The sequence below is a fragment of the Bufo bufo genome, chromosome 8 (assembly GCF_905171765.1).
Source record: "Bufo bufo chromosome 8, aBufBuf1.1, whole genome shotgun sequence".
NCBI lineage: Eukaryota > Metazoa > Chordata > Amphibia > Anura > Bufonidae > Bufo > Bufo bufo.
Window position 1 is genome coordinate 198234557 of NC_053396.1, and position 25819 is coordinate 198260375.

A 25819-nucleotide genomic window follows, 5' to 3' on the forward strand; every position below is an offset into this window, starting at 1 on the left:
GACCCCATGAGTAAAAAAATATATACTGAAAAGTATGTCCCCCTAGCCCCCTAGTAGCACCTGCACAACTTCTTCAAGGTCTTGCACAGATTTTCTGTTTTAGGCATAATTTACACCTCAATGTTATCATTTTTTGACAAATCATGACAAAAAAAAATCACTTGTGTATTGTGGATTGCATTTAATGTTAGTGCACAACTAGAGTTGAGCAAACCCGAACTGTAAAGTTCGGGTTTGTACCGAACTTTAGGATTTCCGTAAAAGTTCGGGTTCGGGGTTCGGCGCTTTCTTGGCGCTTTTTGAAAGGCTGCACAGCAGCCAATCAACAAGCGTCATACTTCTTGCCCCAAGAGGCCATCACAGCCATGCCTACTAATGGCATGGCTGTGATTGGCCAGAGCAGCAAGTGACCCAGGCTCTATATAAGCTGGAGTCACGTAGCGCTGCACGTCACTCTGCTGTTACTAGTGTAGGGAGAGGATGCTGCTGGACTTGTGATTTCAGGGAGAGAATAGGAGATAATCTAACTCAGCGATCTACAGAGAAATAGTTGTGTGGGTGCAGGACACAATCGTTTTACCCTGCCCTGAGGCCATTGACCAAAAAAAAAAAAAAACTTTTATAATTCTGTTAGTTATGTGGGTGGCGGCGGCGGCCATTATATGCATGCTCAGTGCACCAGCACTGCATCTGTGCTTTTGGGACATTGCAAATCACCATTTTTTTGGGGGCAAACAACCACCATCTGGATTAGTCAGTGTGCAATTTAAGGTAGAAATACACCCATCATTTTCTGGGGTTTTAAAAACACAATATTTTTTTCAAAAAACAGTATTTTCCAGATCTGCAAGTGTTAAATTCAAGTTTAATATATACAGCTTTCATAATATGTGATAAATGAACTGGGCACTCTCAGGATACAGGGATCAAACAGATATTTATTAATGTATAAGGCAATAAAACGACAATAAAAGAGAGAATATGGCCCTCCTGTAGGAAAGCTGTGTATAAAACAGCACTTGCTCACTGTAACTGGCACTCTGACTCTAGATGGGTATTATAAACTACACATGGCATATTCCTGCAATAAAACGACAATAAAAAGGTACATCAAATTATTCACACAATAAAAAATCGCACAGTTAAAATGCATACATATCGCAGATGCTGAATATTCACTGGGAAAACTACAATGTGAGTTGTTCCCCAACTCACTGGCAAAGTTCTGAAGCTCCAAGATAACAGTTAGAGGCACCGTGCCGTGATAGTCCCACAACAAACAGGTATAGCGGCGTCCCGCTCTAGATTCAACCAGTAGTGTCCCACTGGGCTAATAGCATTAAGTCTTGTTAAATCTCCTGTCAGCAAATATTTGATGAAAAAGATAGTCTTACCGGAAAGGTTCTCCTCACCACTTCGCTGCACACCGTCGCTCTGCTGGGTCGTGTTTTTAATTACCTCCAGACTTTTTTGAGCGGTCAGGTTGTTGAAATCCCACGTAGGTAAAAGTTTGGCATGTGCAGCCCGGTCTCTGCTGTAGGCTGTCACGGATTCCTTATACTTGAACCTTATCGTGGTGTTGAGCAGTATGGTGCGAGGTTCCGGCACTATCTGTTGGTCCTCACTCCTTAAAAATTCGGGGTCCTGTTAGAGCTAGACGCGTTTCGGGGCTTAAGATTGCCCCTTCCTCAGTAGCTACCAGTCCCCCTAAAAATGCTTCCTTTTATAGTCCTAGACTACTTCTTCAAAACCCGGCATGGATCCTGACCGGAAAAAAAAAATATATTTTCTAAAAAACCCTATATGTAGAGAAAATAACCCTACGGTAGTACAAGAACAATACATCCATACAGATTTAAAAAATCCATCAAAAAAATACCCAAGAAATGAAATGAGCGAAGAAATGACCACTTTTAAAAAATGCGTAGAAACAGATTTGCGCAAAATAAAAGACAAAATGAGGTATTCGCGTCAAAACCTAACAAGAGAGGAGATAATAGCACTGAAAAATTTACAAAAAAATAACAACGTGGTGATCCGCCCAGCTGATAAGGGTGGATCAATTATAATACAAGATATAGATAAATATAACAAAGAATGTCTGAGACAACTGTCCGACGCAGGGACTTATAGAAAATTATCAGGAGACCCAACTCAACAGTTCTATCAAGAACTTGTGAGTTTTGGGGAAGAAGGGATGGCCAAGGGGATCCTAAAACAAGAAGAATTCAATTTTATACTCAATAGATTTCCGAGAATACCAGTATTTTATACAATACCTAAGATACATAAGGATACAATCAATCCACCAGGGCGCCCTATTGTCTCAGGGATTGATTCTCTGACATGCAACTTGTCCCACTACATTGATGTACTGCTACAACCCAGAGTGAAAAAAATGCCCTCCTATACGAAAGATACCACTCAAATGATCAAGACCATTGAAAATATGGCTTTTGAGGAACATTGGTTGATGGGTACATTAGATGTGCAATCCTTGTACACAGTCATCAACCATAGACAGGGCATAGAAGCAGTTAGGGTTCAACTGGAACTAGAAGACAGATTGGTCCACGACCAAATAGAATTTTTAACCAATGGCATTGATTTTATACTGTCCCATAATTATTTTAATTTTAATGGGGACTTTTATTTACAAACACAGGGCACTGCCATGGGCACCAGGTTCGCCCCCAGTTATGCCAATTTGTTTATGGCTAATTGGGAGGAGCACACCATCGCCCCCCGACTGGGGACGGACCTGGTGCTCTGGCAAAGGTACATCGATGATGTATTTTTTATATGGAAGTCTGGAAGGGAGAAGTTGGACATTTTTTTCTGGAACCATTAGTACTGAAAAAGTGGAATTTTTAGATCTAAGCATTTATGTGGAAGAAAGTAGGGTGAAATGTTGTACCTATACGAAACCTTCCTCCAGGAACAGCTATATTTTATATAGCAGTTGCCACCTCCCGAATTGGCTAATAAATATACCTCAGGGCCAATTCCGGAGGTTAAAGCGCAACTGCACTGTAAAGGAGCGTTTCGAAACAGAAGCAAAAGAAATGAAGGATGCATTCCTGGAGAAAAATTACCCTGTGGGTCTCCTGGAAGGAGCCCTTAACAAGGTTAGGGATATGGAGAGGGAAGATTTTTTTTAAGGAAAGAGAAGATAGAGAAAAAGACAAAAAACGGAAGGAAGGAGAAATACGGATGGTTTTACCTTTTAGTAGTGATTATAAAAAGGTACAAAAAATAATACGGAGACACTGGCACCTAATACAAAAGGATAAAACCGTAGGCCCTGCCATTCCTGTGAATCCCTTAATTACATTTACAAAAGCCCCCAGCTTAAGCAACAAAGTAGCCCCAACGATCAAACAGCAAAGCAAGCAGGGGTGCTCAGTCCAAGGGTGGGCAAACATTAATGGTTTTTTTAAATGTGGGCTGTGCGGTAACTGCAAAAATACAGATTTTCCACGGAAAACCAGTGAAATTATCTCCACTACCAACAAGTATAAACACCCAATTAAAGAATTTCTATCCTGTAATTCCACTGATGTAATTTACATCATAGAATGTCCTTGTAGAAAACAATATGTGGGGAGGACGAAAAGGACATTGAAAAAACGGATTTCTGAACATATGGCCAACATCAGAAAAGGATTGGAGACACATTCCTTATCCAATCATTTTAAAATAGTACATAATAAAAATCCAAAGGGTCTGAAATTTGCGGCCATAGATAAGGTGAATAGAGATTGGAGGGGGGGCAACCATATCAACAAAATGTCAAGGTTGGAGACACAGCGTATCTTCGAACTAAACACTCTATTCCCGGGAGGGCTAAATGCAGAATTTGAGTTGTTTGGTTTTCTTTAAAGTAGGGGTGGGTGCCCCCTGCTGAAGGCCAACCCAACCTTTTTTGTTTATTAGGTGGGATGGTCCTTGGCAGTGGGCTCCCACTCCCTTCCTCACATATCCCTCCTACAACTTTACGGAATATTGAAAATATTGGAAATATCGAATGGCAAGACCCAAATAGTTATATTGAAACTGCTCATTAGTAGTACTGATTGATGAATTTTGTATTTTGTATTTTTTAGAAGTATGTTCTCAAGCAACTGTTTTTATCACTTTGAAGTTATAGACTTAATTGTTATGTATTGTCCACTACCCAACAGACAGTAGGGAACATGAACAGATGTTTTATTATATTTTAATAAATATAATTTTATTTTATAAAAAAAAAAAAAAAAAATTAAAAAATATGGTGTGTGCAAAAACGCATGAAAAACGCACCAAAACCGCATGGGTGCAGATGCGTTTTTTGGTGCAATACAACCAGCAGTAAGAGATAAGTCACTGGTATGAATATTTTTTAAAACTGATATTGCTTTGATGTGTTTTTAATAGTTTTTGTATAAACATGATGCAGGTTATTGAATACTATTATTTATAAACTCAATATGCTGGAAGCATAAAATAAACAAAGCTCCATGTGTTCTAGGAGCAAACATCAGCTCCAGTTAACTGTGGGTCCCGATTCCGGTCAGGATCCATGCCGGGTTTTGGAGAAGTAGTCTAGGACTATAAAAGGAAGCATTTTTAGGGGGACTGGTAGCTACTGAGGAAGGGGCAATCTTAAGCCCCGAAACGCGTCTAGCTCTAACAGGACCCCGAATTTTTAAGGAGTGAGGACCAACAGATAGTGCCGGAACCTCGCACCATACTGCTCAACACCACGATAAGGTTCAAGTATAAGGAATCCGTGACAGCCTACAGCAGAGACCGGGCTGCACATGCCAAACTTTTACCTACGTGGGATTTCAACAACCTGACCGCTCAAAAAAGTCTGGAGGTAATTAAAAACACGACCCAGCAGAGCGACGGTGTGCAGCGAAGTGGTGAGGAGAACCTTTCCGGTAAGACTATCTTTTTCATCAAATATTTGCTGACAGGAGATTTAACAAGACTTAATGCTATTAGCCCAGTGGGACGCTACTGGTTGAATCTAGAGCGGGACGCCGCTATACCTGTTTGTTGTGGGACTATCACGGCACGGTGCCTCTAACTGTTATCTTGGAGCTTCAGAACTTTGCCAGTGAGTTGGGGAACAACTCACATTGTAGTTTTCCCAGTGAATATTCAGCATCTGCGATATGTATGCGTTTTAACTGTGCGATTTTTTATTGTGTGAATAATTTGATGTACCTTTTTATTGTCGTTTTATTGCAGGAATATGCCATGTGTAGTTTATAATACCCATCTAGAGTCAGAGTGCCAGTTACAGTGAGCAAGTGCTGTTTTATACACAGCTTTCCTACAGGAGGGCCATATTCTCTCTTTTATTGTCGTTTTTATTGCCTTATACATTAATAAATATCTGTTTGATCCCTGTATCCTGAGAGTGCCCAGTTCATTTATCACAAGTTGCACGTTATTTTTAGTGGACTGGGTGAGTCCACTTTACTGAGTGCACCTCTGCTTGGTCCTTGTGTGTTCCTGTGCGCCTCATTTGCCTTTTTTATTGCAGCTTTCATAATATGTTACCAAAAAAATACTTTTTTGGCAATCTACAACATCTGTATTAGTCAGTGTGCAATTTGAGGTAGACATACACCCATCATTTTCTGTGGTTTAAAAAACACACTTTATTTTTCAAAAAACAGTATTTTCCAGATCTGCAAGTGTTAAATTCAAGTTTAATATATACAGCTTTCATATTCTGTTACCAAAAAAACACAATTTTGGCAATCTACAACATCTTGATTAGTCAGTGTGCAATTTTAGCTAGAAATACACCCATCATTTTCTGGGGTTTGTAAAACACACATTTTTTTTACAAAAAACACTATTTTCAGGCCTTGCAGCATCAGCACGTGTGAAATTACAGGCTTATATACTGCTGTCAAATTCAGTTGTTAAACAAACACTCGTTTGGGCACAAAAAATGTCATTGTGAGATACCCCCTAATACATTTGGGTTACATTCAGAGATTTTAAATACCGCCATTGGTGCACCAATATTGAATTCAGGCCTACGTGGTTCAGGCCGTGTGAGATATACCCTCTACATACAGGGGTTTAAATCAGGGATTTAAAATACAGCCATTTTGTGCAAATAAATATTTACTTCAGGCCTACACTGGTTCAGGCCCTGTGAGATACTCCCTCTACATACAGGGGTTTGAATCAGGTATTTGAAATACAGCCATTTTGTGCAAAGATATATTTTCTTCAGGCCTACACTGGTTCAGGCCCTGTGAGATACCCCCTCTAAATACAGGGGTTTGAATCAGGCATTTGAAATACAGCCATTTAAAATACAGCCATTTTGTGCAAAGATATATTTACTTCAGGCCTACACTGGTTCAGTCCCTGTGAGATACCCCCTCTAAATACAGGGGTTTGAATCAGGCATTTGAAATAAAGCCATTTAAAATACAGCCATTTTGTGCAAAGATACATTTACTTCAGGCCTACACTGGTTCAGACCGTGTGAGATATCCCCTCTACATACAGGGGTTTGAATCAGGCATTTGAAATACAGCCATTTTGGGAAAATAAATATTTACTTCAGGCCTACACTGGTTCAGGCCCTGTGAGATACTCCCTCTACATACAGGGGTTTGAATCAGGTATTTGAAATACAGCCATTTTGTGCAAAGATATATTTTCTTCAGGCCTACACTGGTTCAGGCCCTGTGAGATACCCCCTCTAAATACAGGGGTTTGAATCAGGCATTTGAAATACAGCCATTTAAAATACAGCCATTTTGTGCAAAGATATATTTACTTCAGGCCTACACTGGTTCAGGCCCTGTGAGATACCCCCTCTAAATACAGGGGTTTGAATCAGGCATTTGAAATAAAGCCATTTAAAATACAGCCATTTTGTGCAAAGATACATTTACTTCAGGCCTACACTGGTTCAGACCGTGTGAGATATCCCCTCTACATACAGGGGTTTGAATCAGGCATTTGAAATACAGCCATTTTGGGAAAAGATATATTTACTTCAGGCCTACACTGGTTCAGGCCCTGTGAGATACTCCCTTTACATACTGTCGTTCTATTCTACTATTAATTAAACACCCATTTAGGGCAAGATCCTAAATTCGAAAAATATGAGGAGAGCGTCAAGTAAGGGACGTGGCCCAGGTCGTGGTGCTGCTGGTGGAGCTCCTGTTGCAGGGAGAGGATGTGGTCGATCTGTGCCAGCTACACGCACAAGTGAAACCCCTTCCTCAGGTGCGAGTAGGCGACAAAACTTGTATCGGTATTTGGTCGGGCCTAATGCTGCTCTACGAATGGTGAGGCCTGAACAAGTACAGGCGATAGTAGATTGGGTTGCTGACAGTGGATCCAGTTCCTTCACATTGTCTCCCACCCAGTCTCCTGCTGAAATACCACAGTTGGCACCTACAGCCGATGTCCATCAGTCTTTCACCTCACCCCCTTGCAAATCTGCCAAGCAGTCTGAGCCCCAAGTCATGCAGCAGTCTCTTCTGCTTTTTGATGACTCTGTTAGCAGGGTTTCCCAGGGCCATCCACCTAGCCCTGCCCCAGAAGTGGAAGAGATTGAGTGCACCGATGCCCAACCACTTATCTTTCAAGATGAGTACATGGGAGGACCATCGCAGCACGTCTCGGATGATGACGAAACACAGGTGCCAACTGCTGGGACTTTCGAAAGTGTGCAGACCGACAAGGAAGGCAGGGGTGAAGACTGGGCAGAAGATGATGTGGAGGATGATGAGGTCCTCGACCCCACATGGAATCAAGGTCATGCGAGTGACCTATGTAGTTCGGAGGAAGAGGCGGTGGTCGCACAGAGCCACCAGCACAGCAGAAGAGGGAGCAGGGTGCAAAAGCGGAGCAGCCATCCTCTAGACAGTACGCCTCCTACTGCCCACCGCAGCAAGGGACCGAGCACACTAAAGCCAGCTCCAAGGAGTTCCCTGGCGTGGCAGTTCTTCAGACAATGTGCTGACGACAAGACACGAGTGGTTTGCACGCTGTGCAATCAGAGCCTGAAGCGAGGCATAAACGTTCTCAACCTGAGCACAACCTGCATGACCAGGCATTTAAGTGCAAAGCACGAGCTGCAGTGGAGTAGACACCTCAAAAACCAAGAAAGGTCTCTGGCTCCTCCTGCTTCTTCTTCTGCTGCAGTTGCGGCCTCTTCATCCACCTCTGGAGTGACAGTGCCACCTGGCACCCCGCAAACAGAGGATCTGCCAGCAACACCAACACCTGGGTCACCAAGCATCTCCACAATGTCCCACGGAAGCGTTCAGCTCTCCATATCCCAAACGCTGGAAAGGAATAGGAAGTACCCCCCTACCCACCCACGATCCCTAGCCCTGAATGCCAGCATTTCTAAATTACTGGCCTTTGAAATGCTGTCATTCCATCTGGTGGAGACGAATAGTTTTAAAGGCCTTATGGCGGTGGCTGTCCCACAGTACGTCGTGCCCAGCCGCCACTACTTTTCAAGGCGAGCCATCCCTTCCCTGCACAACCAAGTAGGGGACAAAATCAGGTGTGCACTGTGCAACGCCATCTGTGGCAAGGTGCACCTGACTACGGATATGTGGACCAGTAAGCATGGTCAGGGCCGTTATATCTCCATAACAGCACACTGGGTAAATGCAGTCGTGGCTGGGCCTGAGGCGGATAGCAGTTTGGCGCATGTCCTTCCACCACCGAGGATTGCAGGGCCCTTCAGTTTGCCTCCTGTTGCTTCCTCCTCCCCTCTACCAGCTCCTCATCCGGTCAGCGTAACACCTTCACCACCAACTTCAGCACAGCCAGGGGTAAACGACAGCAGGCAGTTTTAAAACGTATCTGTTTGGGGGACTAATCCCACACCGCGCAGGAGCTGTGGATGGGCCTTGAACAACAGACCGATGAGTGGTTTCTGCCAGTCAGCCTCAAGCCCGGCCTGGTGGTGTGCGATAATTGGTGAAATCTCGTAGCAGCTCTGGAACTAGCCGGTTTGACGCACATCCCTTGCCTGGTGCATCTGCTGAATTTGGTGGTGCAGAGATTGCTTTCAGCGTTCTCACCCTGCTGCTGCTCGCCTGTCAGCGCTGCAGCGTAACTTCGGCCTTCCCGCTCACCGCCTCATATGCGACGTGCCCACCAGGTGGAACTCCACCTTGCACATGCTGGCCAGACTGTGCGAGCAGCAGCAGGCAATAGTGGAGTTTCAGCTGCAGCACGCACCGATGAGTCGCTCAGCGGAACAGCACCACTTCACCACCAATGACTTGGCCTCCATGCGAGACCTGTGTTCCTTGTTGCGCTGTTTCGAGTACTCCACCAACATGGCCAGTGCCGATAATGCCGTTCTCAGCGTTACTATCCCACTTCTATGCCTCCTTGAAAAAATGCTTCTGACGATGATGGAAGAGGATGTGGCACAGGAGGAGGAGGAAGAGGGATCATTTCGTAGGGTTTCCGGCCAGTCATTCCCAAGTGGCTCCGAGGGTGGGTTCCTGCACCCACAAACCCAAGGTACACAATTGTCCAGCCAGGGCACAGTTCTGGAAGATGAGGAGGTGGAGGATGAGGAGGAGGAGATGCAGGAGGAGGAACCATGTTCACAGCAGGGTGGCACCCAGACCAGCTCATGGCCATCACTGGTGCGTGGATGGGGGAAATACAGAGGACACAGACGATACACCTCCCACAGAGGACAGCTTTTCGCTGCCTCTGGGCAGCCTGGCACACATGAGCGATTACATGCTGCAGTGTCTCCGCAACGACCGCCGAGTTGCCCACATTCTAACTTGTGCTGATTGCTGGGTGGCCACGCTGCTGGATCCCCGTTACAAGGACAACGTACCGTCCTTAATTCCCTCAATAGAGCGTGATCGTAAGATGCGCGAGTACCAGCACACGCCGGTAGACGCGCTGCTGGTGGCATTCCCACCTGACAGCGGGGGCACAGTGGAAGCACAAGGCTAAGGCAGAGGACGAGGTCACCAACGCAGCTGGGGCACCGCCAGCACCTCAGAAGGCAGGGTTAGCATGGCCGAAATGTGGAAAAGCTTTGTCAGCACGCCACAACAACCAGCACCACCAGCTGATATGGAACGTCTTAGCAGGAGGCAGCATTTCACCAACATGGTGGAGCAGTATGTGTGCACACGCCTACACGTACTGAATGACGGGTCTGCCCCCTTCAACTTCTGGGTCTCCAAATTGGGCACATGGCCTCAGGTTGTCCTTTATGCCTTGGAGGTGCTGGCCTGCCCTGCAGCCAGTGTATTATCTGAACGTGTGTTTAGCACGGCAGGGGGCGTCATCACAAACAAGCGCAGCTGCCTGTCCACAGCCAATGTGGACAAGCTCACGTTAATTAAAATGAACCAGGCATGAATCCCTCAGGACTTGTCCGTACCTTGTGTAGAATAGACAGGTATACCGGCACTAAGCAGCCATTGTTATACTGCAGCGCAATTGCTCATGTTTGTATTTTGGATATTTCACACTCTTTTGGAGTGTACCTTAATTTTACAAAATTAAATAACCCCCTTAATAACAAAACCAAAAACCTGTGTTGGCTATCTCGTCCTCCTCCACCGCCGCTTCTACCTACTCTGCTACGTCCACCGCCTCCTTAAACTCCTACTCCATATAGAACTCCACCTCATAAATCCATTTTTTTTTTTGTACGTGTTTTATTTTATATCATTTCACTACTTTGTCATTAACATTTTCTGGTGAAATTCACAAATTTTTGGGTGTATAGTATCACTGCTTTACCTAGTAGACCGGTAATAAAATAAATTGTCAGTTACATTTTATGGTGAAATTAACAAATTTTTGGGTGTATAGTGCCACTGCTATACCTAGTAGACAGGTTAAACAAAAAAAATAAAAATTGTCTTTTACTTTTTCGGGTGAAATTAACCAATTTTTGGGTGTATAGTCCCACTGCTATACCTACTGTAGTGGAACGGTAAAAAAAAAATAAAGAAAATTGTCAGTTATATTTTCTGGCGAAATAGACAAATTTTTGGGTGTATAGTACCACTGCTATACCTAGTAGACAGGTTAAAAAAAAATAATTGTCAGTTATATATTCTGGTGAAATTCACCAATTTTTGGGTGTGATGTACCACTCCTCTACCTAGTTGACAGCTTAATAAATTTCAATAATTTTTCTGTTACATTCTTGGGTTGACATTATACAATTTTAGACGTGAATAAACCCCTGCTCTGCATAGGTGACAGGGAATAAAATTTAATAAATTATTCAGTAATTAATGCGCGACACATCCTTACATTCAATGCTTAAACTTTGAAAAGTTGTCACACTTTAATGCTTTAATCATTTCTCCCATATTTCAACTCTAATTTTAAATTTGAAAAAATGAATCCTCCCTTGGATGTGGTCTCTCTTTCTCACGCTCCCTCTCTGGCCTGGAACCCTGATTCCCCGCCACCCGTGATCACCATGGTAGGCGCATAAAAGAACATAGAAAGTTGATAGAGCAGATATCAAATTGGATCGTGAACATCACGGGGACGTGAAACATGGTGGGGCAGTAAGTGTGCACACGCCTACATGAACTGACTGACAGGGGTCAGCCCATGCAACTTCTGGGTCTCCAAATTGGGCACATGGCCTGAGCTTTCCCTTTACCCCTTGGAGGTGCTGGCCTGCCCTGCAGCCAGTGTATTGTCTGAACGTGTGTTTAGCACGACTGGAGGGGGTTATCACAGGTTATTTCCCAATGTTTTGGGGTGTACCCTAATTTTTAAAATAAAATTTAAAACAAAAAAACTGTGTTGGCTACCTCCTCCTCCACCGCCGCTTCCACATACACCGCCACATCCACCGCCTCCTCAACCTCCTACTCCATATGGACCTGGTCCTCCTAGATCAAGATTATTATTTTTCATTTTTACGTATTTTATGTTATTTAAAGTCATTTCCCTATCCACATTTGTTTGCAGAGCACTTGCCATGCTCTTAACCACATTTTGACGCCATTTGCAGCCCTCTAGCCCTTTCCATGACATTTTTACAGCCATTTTAGTGTTCAAAAGTTCGGGTCCCCATTGACTTCAATGGGGTTCGGGGTCAAGTTCGGGTCCTGAACTCGAACTTTTTTCCGAAGTTCGGCCGAACCCGTCGAACCCGAACATCCAGGTGTCCGCTCAACTCTATGCACAACTTCTCTTCTGCACAAGATGCATCAGCAAGAGGGCAGGACTTCAGCCCCCCTGTGCCTGCTTGGAGACCAGTGCTGTGTAAGCTGTGGAGAAGAACACATTATATCCTGTCACCCTCTCACATGGTTTTCAGAGCTTTAAAGAGAAATGGAGGAGGTCCTATTGGGATATCATGAATAGGAGGAGACCACCACTCCTGCTGAAGCAGGTGACTGAGGACTGATGCATCTGCTGCTTCCGAGCCTACTGCGGCTGATGTTATGGAACCAGCCCCAAGATATGCAGAGATCCTGGTGGAGATAACCAGATATAGCTGGAGTGACAGAAGGCCCATTAGGAGAAATGTATGAACTTCTTGCTAGATTATCCCCAGCTTTGTGTACACACTACCCTGGAACTTAACTGATTTATATCTAGTTGTCTCTGAAATAGATTGTGCCTGGTGTGAGGCCTCCCAGCACCCGTAAGAAGGTATTTTGGTGCCCCATGCCACTATAACATCTGCTTTCCCAGCTGCTGCTCCTGGATGTAAACCACTACTGCCAACAACACCTGCGCCCAAGGCACCAGCAACTGTAGTGCCCCCAACAGCTCCAGGAAGGTCTGTAAGTAGTGGGCAAGGCTCCTTGTCAAACAAAGTGCTGGTGTTAGCTAACGCCACAGCATATAGCGAGGGCGTTTTTGACTGCAGATACTGTGGCAGCTCATGGGTTAAATCCCTCATGTTTCCTGCCGGCATTGTAGTTTCTCCTAAAGGGGAAGGAAGTGGGAAGGGGGAAGTGGAACCAGATGGATGATCAATGCGGTATGAGATTGTATTAAAATTATATTTAATCAAATGGCATGGGTAGATGCAATTTCAAACAACATTAAATCACACATAAAAAGGCGCCATGTGGAAAATAAATGGATAAAATCATACACATTACAAACCACTGGATAAAATCATACACATTACAAACACTAGATATTGCAGACGTGAATCAACAAACTCGACAAACTCCAGGTGATCAATAATGTCGCTATCACCTCAATATAGTATGACAGAAAGGAGGTCACTACTGCTCGCCTCACAGTGTGACAATAGGATAGATGAGTGGATATCAGTCCGCAGTATTAGTCAACAAAGTCCAAAAGGAAAAGGCCAACAAACACCAATGTGGCTAAATGATATGGTTACTTCACTACAGGTGCGTTACTGTAGACTGCTGCCCGATGTGCCGATGCAGCGTATTGCCTAATGTATCTAGACTCCGTAATGCTACAGACAATATATGTATATTGTGTCCGGTTAGGTATGTATGGATGTTCAGTACATTACCCCTCCAGAAGGCGTGATCAAGTCTGCATGCGGTCAAGACGCCAGGGTCGATGTCTAGGACCTTCCTGCTTGTTCACGTGATCTCCGCTCACATGATCCGGTAGGGGGCGGTGTCGGAGGCTGTTGTCACGACTGTGACTGATCCAGACAGGTCTGGGAGGAGAAGGTCGCAGCGACTGGCTACTCGCGATAGCTTGTGAGTTTGCTCCATGGTTCAGGGTATGTCATCCGGGTTTTGCCTTGTGAACCTTTTTGTCCTGACTGGGAGTTTGTAGGCATCCTTCTCAGGTGAGTCCTGTCTGCCACTCCCAGCTACTATATTAGTTTCAGTTTCACTTGCAGTCATTGCCAGATATAGTCCTTACTTCCAGTTCTATTATGACCTTTGAAGGAGATCGTTTGATGGTGTTGCTGTGGAGCTCTTGTCCGGCGTGGACTGTCGTGATTGGGATCGCCTTCTCTGCTCGTGACTGGATAAGTCTATCTCTGATATAGTTTGTTTGTTGCTGTCTTCCCCTGCTGTTCTCCTAGACATGAGTGATGGTGACTAGTGCTCCCATCGGCCTTTCCCCACTCTAGGCTTTAGCGTGACTGAGGGTTTAGGCATCCTGCTCGCCGCACGGGTTCACACCCCGTCTAGGGTATCAGGGCAGACAGGTGCCAGCTTAGGGTTAGTCAGGGGTGGCCATACTATTCCCATCCGTAGATAAGTTTCCCCCTTCCCCTCCGTCTGGTACGACACGACCGCTGCTTGGATAGCGGTCGTGACAGCTGTATCAGCTTGTAGCGTTTATAATAATAAGGCGCGCGCCTGCTTCATTGTACTTAGCTGAAATCAGTTGGTTCTTTGAAGTCTTTTAGGACACCGTATGGTATATAGGCTCCTTTAGGTCCTGTAGCTGCTATAACCAGACGCGTTTCTGGGTCTGAACTTGCCCCTCCCTCAGATGACCACTGTGGTTTCTGTAGGGCATATCGCTTCTCATACTCCTGGAAGTGGTTTCTGGTGATAAGAGTTTTGGTGTTTTTGGTAAAAAAAAGAGATAAAAAAAGTTAAATAAAGCTGTGACCGATCCTCACTCCACAAAACATGTGCCTCTGTCGTTATTTGGTTTAGGCGGGGAAGTCACGTGTTAAGCGGTTGTTTTTTTTCGTTATCTGCAGTCAGACTTGGAGCCATAATGTGCTAGAGTGATGGACTCCCTGAGTGACTCCAGCATTTGATTCCCCTACATCCAAGTTGTTCCTGTTGCGCCCTCCTTCTCCTTCTCAGGTAATCCAAACTGAGTTTTGCAATGTTAAAGCACGGTGCCCAGAGAGAGTACAAAGCCCCCGAGGTGCCGTATAAAACAAAATCATATGTGATTAATTTTGTGTAACATTTGGGCTGTATTGAGAGCCGGACCCAGGCTAAACAATATACCCAGAACCTTGCTGCTGCACATATTTTGCAGTTTTATTTGCTGTTTGCACTATTTTGGACTTTTTATAGACTAGTCATGGACTGTGCCTTCTACACATGACCCGTCAACCCTGTGCCATCTAGGATGATGATCGCTATTGCCCCTTACCACATATGACTTTATGAAGTAATTACATTATTTTGTTGTTGCTGTATATGTGTTTCCTTTGCAGATCAGAGGAAGAGAAGAAGAAGAAGAAGAAGAAGAGGAAGAAGAAGAAGAGGAGTGCAGCACTGTAATTGTGATATTGTATAGACATGCAGGTTCTCTCTTTCTTTCATGTCATCTGAAGAACGCCGGGAACAGCTAACTTTAAAAAAGGGTGGTAAGCAGTTTACCGGCAGCCCGCTACATAAAGGGGTTAAATGTAATAATCAGGGTATTATGTGCATTTTTTTCTTGAAGGCTGTAAATAGGGTAACCTAGTCTGGGATATACTTGCTAGGTGGGTTGCTCTTCTCTTCCCCTAGACAAGGAGTTGCTGCTCCATTGATTAGAGTGAGTGCAGACAAACAAGAGAGAGGAAGTATGAAGCAGCCCCGGGGAGATCAAGCAGCCAGCTAAAGGGATTGGAATAGGACGGAGCCTAATAGCAGCCTCTGAGGAATTATTCTGGGATGTACAGCTACCATTAAAGGGGTTGTCTCACTTCAGCAAATGGCATTTATTATGTAGAGAAAGTTAATACAAGACACTTACTAATGTATTGTGATTCTCCATATTGCCTCCTTTGCTGGTTAGATTAATTTCTGTATCCCTTTATACACTGCTCGTTTCCAGAGGTTATGACCACCGCTGCAGCGCTGATACGAGGTGGCCAGGACAGGAGCTGCTGCACATGCATGTCTATGTGCACTCCCATGGTTCCGGCCACCAGAGAGGTTGGCACTAGTGTTGAGCGAACAGTTCGAGCATAGTTCGGGTCCGTACCGAATTTTGGGGTGTTCGTGACACGGACCCGAACCCGAACTTTTTCGTAAAAGTTCGGGTTCGGGTTCGTCGTTCGGCATGTATTTTGGCGCATTTTGAAAGGCTGCAAAGCAGCCAATCAACATGCATCATACTACTTGCCCTAAGATGCCATCGCAGCCATGCCTACTATTGGCAAGGCTGTGATTGGCCAAGTGCAGCATGTGACTCAGCCTCTTTATAAGCTTGTGCGCACGTCGGGACGTGCTCACTCCCGATGTGAATAGAACAGGGATAGACGCAGCTGATGCTAGGGCGAGAATAGGCAGGGATAATTGAATAACTGGAAGCAAATTTCTCTCCTCCACCTGTGATTCATCTGAACAACTGCAGCTGAGCTGCTTTTTTGATAGGGATTGGCTATTTTTAGAGTGGCCAGAGTGATTTTTCCATCCACATGTACCTGGGCTGACCGCCGGCCGCCATTTTGCGACTTGTAGTGCTGCAGCAGAAGCTGCCACAGTGTGCATTCCAAAGCTCCAAACAAGTCAGACATCTACACCTGGGATTCAGACCAATAGCGATTTAGCAGCACAGTCCAAGGCTATTTTTTTTAAAGGTTGTGCAGACCATTTTGTGGCACATGTTACTGGGCTGATAGGCGGCGGCCATCTTGGGACTAGTGCTGCAGCACAATCTCCCCCAACGTCCATTAATCACTTGTAATAGTGGTCTGTGCCATAGAAATCCTACATCAGGGACTTGGGTGTGCTTGTGTCACCCCTACTAATACCAGTCCACCTGTAATCCATACAGTGAAAAGCCATAAAGTATTCCAGTGAGGGAATTTTTTTTTTATTTAAAAAAGGCCAAGTTAGTTTATCTGGCGTTCAATATACTAGATACAGTTAGGCCTGCGTTTCATACATCTGGAATTAGCAAACTAATGTGCTGGGGTTGGGAAAACATATATGTACCCATACTAGAATCTGTCAAAGAAAGCGGTACTCACATATAACAGTCATTCCATCTGTAATCCATACAGTCAAAAGACTGAAAGTATTCCAGTGAGGGAATTTTTTTTATTTAAAAAAGGCCAAGTTAGTTTATCTGGCGTTCAATATACTAGATACAGTTAGGCCTGCGTTTCATACATCTGGAATTAGCAAACTAATGTGCTGGGGTTGGGAAAACATATATGTACCCATACTAGAATCTGTCAAAGAAAGCGGTACTCACATATAACAGTCATTCCATCTGTAATCCATACAGTCAAAAGACTGAAAGTATTCCAGTGAGGGGATTTTTTTTATTTAAAAAAGGCCAAGTTAGTTTATCTGGCGTTCAATATACTAGATACAGTTAGGCCTGCGTTTCATACATCTGGAATTAGCAAACTAATGTGCTGGGGTTGGGAAAACATATATGTACCCATACTAGAATCTGTCAAAGAAAGCGGTACTCACATATAACAGTCATTCCATCTGTAATCCATACAGTCAAAAGACTGAAAGTATTCCAGTGAGGGAATTTTTTTTTTATTTAAAAAAGGCCAAGTTAGTTTATCTGGCGTTCAATATACTAGATACAGTTAGGCCTGCGTTTCATACATCTGGAATTAGCAAACTAATGTGCTGGGGTTGGGAAAACATATATGTACCCATACTAGAATCTGTCAAAGAAAGCGGTACTCACATATAACAGTCATTCCATCTGTAATCCATACAGTCAAAAGACTGAAAGTATTCCAGTGAGGGGATTTTTTTTATTTACAAAAGGCCAAGTTAGTTTATCTGGCGTTCAATATACTAGATACAGTTAGGCCTGCGTTTCATACATCTGGAATTAGCAAACTAATGTGCTGGGGTTGGGAAAACATATATGTACCCATACTAGAATCTGTCAAAGAAAGCGGTACTCACATATAACAGTCATTCCATCTGTAATCCATACAGTCAAAAGACTGAAAGTATTCCAGTGAGGGGATTTTTTTTATTTAAAAAAGGCCAAGTTAGTTTATCTGGCGTTCAATATACTAGATACAGTTAGGCCTGCGTTTCATACATCTGGAATTAGCAAACTAATGTGCTGGGGTTGGGAAAACATATATGTACCCATACTAGAATCTGTCAAAGAAAGCGGTACTCACATATAACAGTCATTCCATCTGTAATCCATACAGTCAAAAGACTGAAAGTATTCCAGTGAGGGAATTTTTTTTATTTAAAAAAGGCCAAGTTAGTTTATCTGGCGTTCAATATACTAGATACAGTTAGGCCTGCGTTTCATACATCTGGAATTAGCAAACTAATGTGCTGGGGTTGGGAAAACATATATGTACCCATACTAGAATCTGTCAAAGAAAGCGGTACTCACATATAACAGTCATTCCATCTGTAATCCATACAGTCAAAAGACTGAAAGTATTCCAGTGAGGGAATTTTTTTTTTATTTAAAAAAGGCCAAGTTAGTTTATCTGGCGTTCAATATACTAGATACAGTTAGGCCTGCGTTTCATACATCTGGAATTAGCAAACTAATGTGCTGGGGTTGGGAAAACATATATGTACCCATACTAGAATCTGTCAAAGAAAGCGGTACTCACATATAACAGTCATTCCATCTGTAATCCATACAGTCAAAAGACTGAAAGTATTCCAGTGAGGGGATTTTTTTTATTTAAAAAAGGCCAAGTTAGTTTATCTGGCGTTCAATATACTAGATACAGTTAGGCCTGCGTTTCATACATCTGGAATTAGCAAACTAATGTGCTGGGGTTGGGAAAACATATATGTACCCATACTAGAATCTGTCAAAGAAAGCGGTACTCACATATAACAGTCATTCCATCTGTAATCCATACAGTCAAAAGACTGAAAGTATTCCAGTGAGGGGATTTTTTTTATTTAAAAAAGGCCAAGTTAGTTTATCTGGCGTTCAATATACTAGATACAGTTAGGCCTGCGTTTCATACATCTGGAATTAGCAAACTAATGTGCTGGGGTTGGGAAAACATATATGTACCCATACTAGAATCTGTCAAAGAAAGCGGTACTTACATATAACAGTCATTCCATCTGTAATCCATACAGTCAAAAGACTGAAAGTATTCCAGTGAGGGAATTTTTTTTATTTAAAAAAGGCCAAGTTAGTTTATCTGGCGTTCAATATACTAGATACAGTTAGGCCTGCGTTTCATACATCTGGAATTAGCAAACTAATGTGCTGGGGTTGGGAAAACATATATGTACCCATACTAGAATCTGTCAAAGAAAGCGGTACTCACATATAACAGTCATTCCATCTGTAATCCATACAGTCAAAAGACTGAAAGTATTCCAGTGAGGGAATTTTGCTTATAAAAAATAATATATTTCATTGTGGTGCGAGTTGAATCGCAACAATGAAGAAAAATACTATTAAGGGACGAGGACGCGGTCGTGGTGGTGTCCGTGGAGCCTCTGTTGCTGGTAGAGGACGTGGCCGTTCGGCCCCAGGCGCACACAGTAGGGAACGAACTCCCTCAACTAGCCGGCAGAATGTACCGCAATATCTCGTGGGGCCCAATGCCGCTCTTAGGATGGTAAGGCCTGAGCAGGTACAGGCATTAATCGATTGGGTGGCCGACAGTGCTTCCAGCACGTTCACCACATGGTCTTCCACCCAGTCTTCTGCGGAAAGCGCACAGGTGGCACCTGAAAACCAAGCCCATCAGTCTGTCACATCACCCCCAAGCATATCAGGGAAACGGTCTGAGCCACAAGTTATGCAGCAGTCTCTTCTTCTGTTTGAAGACTCTGCTTCCAGGGTTTCCCAGGGGCGTCCACCTAGCCCTTCCCCAGTGGAGGAAGACATACCATGCACTGACGCACAACCACTTATGTCTCCAGATGAAGAGGACATGGGAATACCACCACAGCAGAGTCACCGACTCTCTGATGATGACGAAACACAGGTGCCCACTGCCGCGTCTTTTTGCAGTGTGCAGACTGAACAGGAGGAGGTCAGGGAGGGAGACTGGGTGGAAGACGATGCAGAGGACGATGAGGTCTTAGACCCCACATGGACTGAAGGTCGTGGCGATGACTTTCACAGTTCAGAGGAAGAGGTAGTGGTGAGACCGAGACAACAGCGAAGCCAAAGAGGGAGCAGGGGGCCAAAGCAGACGAGCCGCCGCCCCCAGAGTTCGCCTGCTACTGGACATCGCCAACAGGGACCCAGCCCCACAAAGGCAGCTTCAAAGAGTTCCCTGGCATGGCACTTCTTTAAACAATGTCCTACCGACAAGACCCGAGTGACTTGCACGCTCTGCCATCAGAGCCTGAGGCGAGGCATTAACGTTCTGAACCTCAGCACAACCTGCATGACCAGGCATCTACATGCAAAGCATGAACTGCAGTGGGGTACACACCTTAAAAACCAGGCACTCGCTGAGGCTCCCCCTGCTCCCTCTACCGCTGCTGCCTCGGCTTCCGCCTCGAGAGGAATGTTGCCACCTGCCGAGCAGCAAACAGAGGATGTGCCACCGACACCACCACCACCGCCACCGTCAACTAGCGTCTCCACTATATCACACAGCAGCGTTCAGCTCTCAATATCTCAAACCTTAGAGAGGAAGCGCAAATTCCCCCCGAGTCACCCTCGAGCCCTTGGCCTGAACGCCAGCATTTCTAAACTGCTGGCCTTTGAAATGCTGTCATTCCGGCTGGTGGACACAGACAGCTTCAAACAGCTGATGGCCATGGCTGTCCCGCAGTATGTGGTTCCCAGCCGCCACTACTTCTCCAAGACAGCCGTGCCTTCCCTGCACATGCAAGTGTCCGATAAAATCAAGTGTGCACTGCGCAACGCCATTTGTGGCAAGGTCCACCTAACCACAGATACGTGGACCAGTAAGCACGGCCAGGGACGCTATATCTCACTAACTGCACACTGGATGAATGTAGTGGCGGCTGGGCCCCCGGCGGACAGTTCCTTGGCGCACGTCCTTCCGCCCCCTAGGATCGCAGGGCATCATTCTCTGCCTCCTCCTCCTACTCGGCTTCCTCCTCCACTGCTTCCACCAGCTCATCCGGTCAGCCACACACCTTCACCACCAACTTCAGCACAGCCCGGGGTAAACGTCAGCAGGCCATTCTGAAACTCATATGTTTGGGGGACAGGCCCCACAGCGCAAAGGAGTTGTGGCGGGGTATTGAACAACAGACCGACGAGTGGTTTCTGCCGGTGGGCCTCAAGCCAGGCCTGGTGGTATGCGATAATGGGCGAAATCTCGTGGCAGCTCTGGGACTAGCCGGTTTGACGCACATCCCTTGCCTGGCGCATGTGCTGAACTTGGTGGTGCAGAGGTTCATTCACCACTACCCCAACATGTCAGAGCTGCTGCATAAAGTGCGGGCCGTCTGTGCGCGCTTCCGCCGTTCACATCCTGCCGCTGCTCGCCTGTCTGCGCTACAGCGGAACTTCGGCCTTCCCGCTCACCGCCTCATATGCGACGTGCCCACCCGGTGGAACTCCACCTTGCACATGCTGGAGAGACTGTGCGAGCAGCAGCAGGCCATAGTGGAGTTTCAGCTGCAGCACGCTCGCGTCAGTCGTACTGCCGAACAGCACCACTTCACCACCAATGATTGGGCCTCCATGCGAGACCTGTGTGCCCTGCTGCGCTGTTTCGAGTACTCCACCAACATGGCCAGTGGCGATGACACTGTTATCAGCGTTACAATACCACTTCTATGTCTCCTTGAGAAAACACTTAGGGCAATGATGTTAGAGGAGGTGGCCCAGGTGGAGGAGGAGGATGAGGGCTCGTTTCTAACACTTTCGGGCCAGTCTGTTCGAAGTGGCTCAGAGGGAGGTTTGTTTAAGCAGCAGAGAACAGGTTCACAAGTCGCCAGCCAAGGCACTGTACTGGAGGACGAGGAGGATGAGGAGGAGGAGGTGGAGGGGGACGAGGATGACGCAAGTTCACAGCGGGGTGGCAGCCCAGGCCCATCACTGGTGCGTGGCTGGGGGGATACGGTGGACGATGACGATACGCCTCCCACAGAGGACAGCTTGTCCTTACCCATGGGTAGCCTGGCCCACATGAGCGAATATATGCTCCAATGCCTGCGCAACGACAGCAGAGTTGCCCACGTTTTAACGTGTGCAGACTACTGGGTGGCCACCCTGCTGGATCCCCGGTATAAAGACAATGTGCCCACTTTAATTCCTGAACTGGAGCGCGACCGTAAGATGCGCGAGTACAAGCGCACGCTGATAGAGGCGCTCTTGAGAGCATTCCCACAAGTCACAGGGGAACAGGTGGAAGGTGAAGGCAGAGGAGTGGCAAGAGGTCGCCAACGCAGCTGTGTCACGGCCAGCTCATCTGAGGGCAGGGTTAGCATGGCAGAAATGTGGAAAAGTTTTGTCTCCACGCCACAGCTATCTGCACCGACACCTGATACGGAACGTGTTAGCAGGAGGCAGCATTTCACTAACATGGTTGAACAGTATGTCTGCACACCCCTCCACATCCTGACGGATGGTTCGGCCCCATTCAACTACTGGGTTTCGAAATTGTCCACGTGGCCAGAGTTAGCATGTTATGCCTTGGAGGTGCTTTCCTGCCCGGCGGCCAGCGTTTTATCTGAACGCGTATTCAGCACGGCAGGGGGCGTCATTACTGACAAGCGCAGCCGCCTGTCCACAGCCAACGTGGACAAGCTGACCTTCATAAAGATGAACCAGGCATGGATCCCACAGGACCTGTCCCTCCCTTGTGCAGAGTAGTCCTTATTAACTGCCTAAAACATGTCTTGTTGTGCTACGGGCCACTTCTTTATTTGATACAAATTTTATGAAACCCACAGTTGAATGAAACTCTTCTCTGTCTGGGCGCCGGGGCCTAACCAGATGAAAGTGGCCGGTTAAACTAACGGGTGACATGAAGCCATAACCTCTGCCATGCTACCTCTGTCTTCTGTCTGGGTGCTGAGGCCTAAGTCAAATAAAGCGGTCTTCTGCTGTGCTGGGGGATATGAAGCTAATCTCTGACCTCTCTCCTCTGTCTGGGTCCAAAGGCCTAAATCACTGAAAGAGGCCTTCTCCTGTGGTGTGTGATATGATGCCAGAATATGTGCTGTGGGGCCTCTCTCCTCTTCCTGGGTGCAGGGGTCAAATAAACTAAATTGTGGCCTACTCCTGTGGTGGTTGATATGATGCCTGATTCTCTGATGTGGAACCTCTCTCCTCTGTTTGGGTGAAGGGGTCAAAGTAACTAAATGGTGGCTTCTCCTGTGGTGGCTGATATGATGCCAGAATATGTGCTGTGGTGCCTCTCTCCTCTTCCTGGGTGCAGGGGTCAAAGTAACTAAATGGTGGCTTCTCCTGTGGTGGTTCATATGATGCCTGATTCTCTGCTGTGAAACCTCTCTCCTCCATCTGGGTGTAGGGGTCAAAGTCTTTCAAAGTCGCCTTCTCCTGTGCTGATTGATATAAAGCTGATGGTTGTGCCATCTGACATGGTTGCCAGGGTCTGATTCAATGGGGGCCTACTCCTGTGGTGGGTGATCTAAATGCCTGATTCTCTGCTGTGAAACCTCTCTCCTCCGTCTGGGTGTAGGGGTCAAAGTCTTTCAAAGTCGCCTTCTCCTGTGCTGATTGATATGAAGCTGATGGTTGTGCCATCTGACATGGTTGCCGGGGTCCCATTAAATTGGGGCCTACTCCTGTGGTGGGTGATCTAAATGCCTGATTCTCTGCTTTGAAACCTCTCTCCTCCGTCCGGGTGTAGGGGTCAAAGTCTGTCAAAGTCGCCTTCTCCTGTGCTGATTGATATAAAGCTTATGCTTGTGCCATCTGACATGGTTGCCGGGGTCTGATTCAATGGTGGCCTACTCCTGTGGTGGGTGATCTAAATGCCTGATTCTCTGCTGTGTAACCTCTCTCCTCCGTCTGGGTGTAGGGGTCAAAGTAACTAAATGGTGGCCTACTCCTGTGGTGGGTGATATGATGCCTGGTTCTCTGCTGTGGGACCTCTCTCCTTTGTCTGGGTGCTGTGGTCAAAATAATAGTAAGTGACCTTCTCCATTGGTGGGTGACTTGAAGCCTGATTCTGTGCTATGGGACCTCACTCCAATTAATATTGTTTAATTTTTATTTATTTTATGTTAACTCATCATTTCCCTATCTACATTTGTTTGCAGGGGATTTAACTACATTTTGCTGCCTTTTGCAGCCCTCTAGCCCTTTCCGGGTGTGTTTTACAGCCTTTTTAGTGCCCAAAAGTTCGGGTCCCCATTGACTTCTATGGGGTTCGGGTTCGGGATGAAGTTCGGGTCGAGTTCGGATCCCGAACCCGAACATTTTTCGAAAGTTCGGCCGAACTCGTCGAACCCGAACATCCAGGTGTTCGCTCAACTCTAGTTGGCACTTCTTTTTCCTGTAGTGTACAAGCACGACCACCGCTGCTGGATTACAGTGTGGTCGTAACCATGGAAATGAACCGTGTATAATGTGATGGAAAAAATGAATCGAGACAGCAAAGGAGGCAATATGGAGAATCACAATACATTAGTAAGTGTCTTGTATTAACATTGTCTAGATGATAAATGGCATTTGCTGAAGTGAGACAAGCCCTTTAAGGAGGAGGTGCATGATATTGACTGTGAAGATTAGGTGTGTCTAAGACTGGGCTTCACAGCACATTTGTCTGGAGTCGGAGAGCTTCAGGTACCCAGGCATGTTTTACAGGCAGATTGCAGTTCTATAGGTCTAAACCCCTGAGCTGGGCATTGTAGTGCCCCATTTTGATGAGAGAAGAGAGATTGACAGAAACATGGGCACCCCAGTGGCTGGAACAGAGAGAGAAAGTGCAGAAACACTGGAAAACGGACTCCGTCTTATAGGTCTCGTAGTATTCATGATTGCAGCATTTCCTGGTGGAGGCGAAACGTTTATCCCATAACTGGCAGAGCTCATGGAGGAGTTATTGCAGTCTCACAATGGAGACACATTCCCTTATTAATGATGAAACTTATCAGATACAACAAAGTTTTTTTTTTCTTCAGTTTATAAAATGTATTTTTAGACTAGTTTCATTTTAGGGAGTTCCTATATACGGCCCGTATACAGAACCATTCATTTCAATGGGTCCGCAAAAGATGCGGATAGCGCTCTGTGTGCTGTCCGCATCCGTTGCTCCGTTCCGTGGCCCCGCAAAAATTATGAAGCATGTCCTATTCTTGTCCGTTTTGCAGACAAGAATAGGCATTTCTATAATGGGCCTCCTGTTCTGTTTCGCAAAAAACGGCACGGTCGTGTGCATGAGCCCTTAGAGTGAAGACATTTTGTTGCCTATGGCCCTGAAAAAAATACTAACAGTGGCCCCCGTTTAGTAGTTGGGTCCAAATTGATGGAAGGCAGGACCAGCAATACCATATAATGGCACGTTATATCACCCCAACAAAGCCAAATACCATAGCCCGTCACAAAATACCGCCAGCAGAACAATATACATCCCCAAAAACTTCCACTGGACGGCCGTGAGGAGGGCTCAGGTGACCCCCTGGGAATTGGGCCACCAGAAAATTTCCCTGTAAGGTCTATTGCCAATCCGCCCCTGCTCCCCAACAGCGGGTGATTAATGGGGTTGTCCAATAGTACAAATACCCCTCACAATGCCAGGCCCCTCCTATAGGCGATACTTACCCAGTCCCCGATCTAAACCCCTGAGCTGGGCATTGTAGTGCCCCATTTTAATAAGAGAAGAGAGATTAAACAGAGAAAGAAAGTGCAGAAATATTGGAAAACGGACTCAGAGAGAGAACACTTAGGCCTGTTTATCATGTTTGCAGCCTCAAGAACTATGAACCCTGTAAGACATTTAGGATCTGCCAGTCCGTGCATAATCTGAATGGTGACTACTGCTGTGAGCATATGTATGTCC

General features: G+C 45.7%; 1 protein-coding gene; it reads right to left on the reverse strand.

The window, feature by feature from the left end:
* Nucleotides 1–25819, reverse strand: part of LOC120977768 (lymphocyte antigen 6C1-like) — a 136431-nt gene that overhangs the window by 102120 nt on the left and 8492 nt on the right.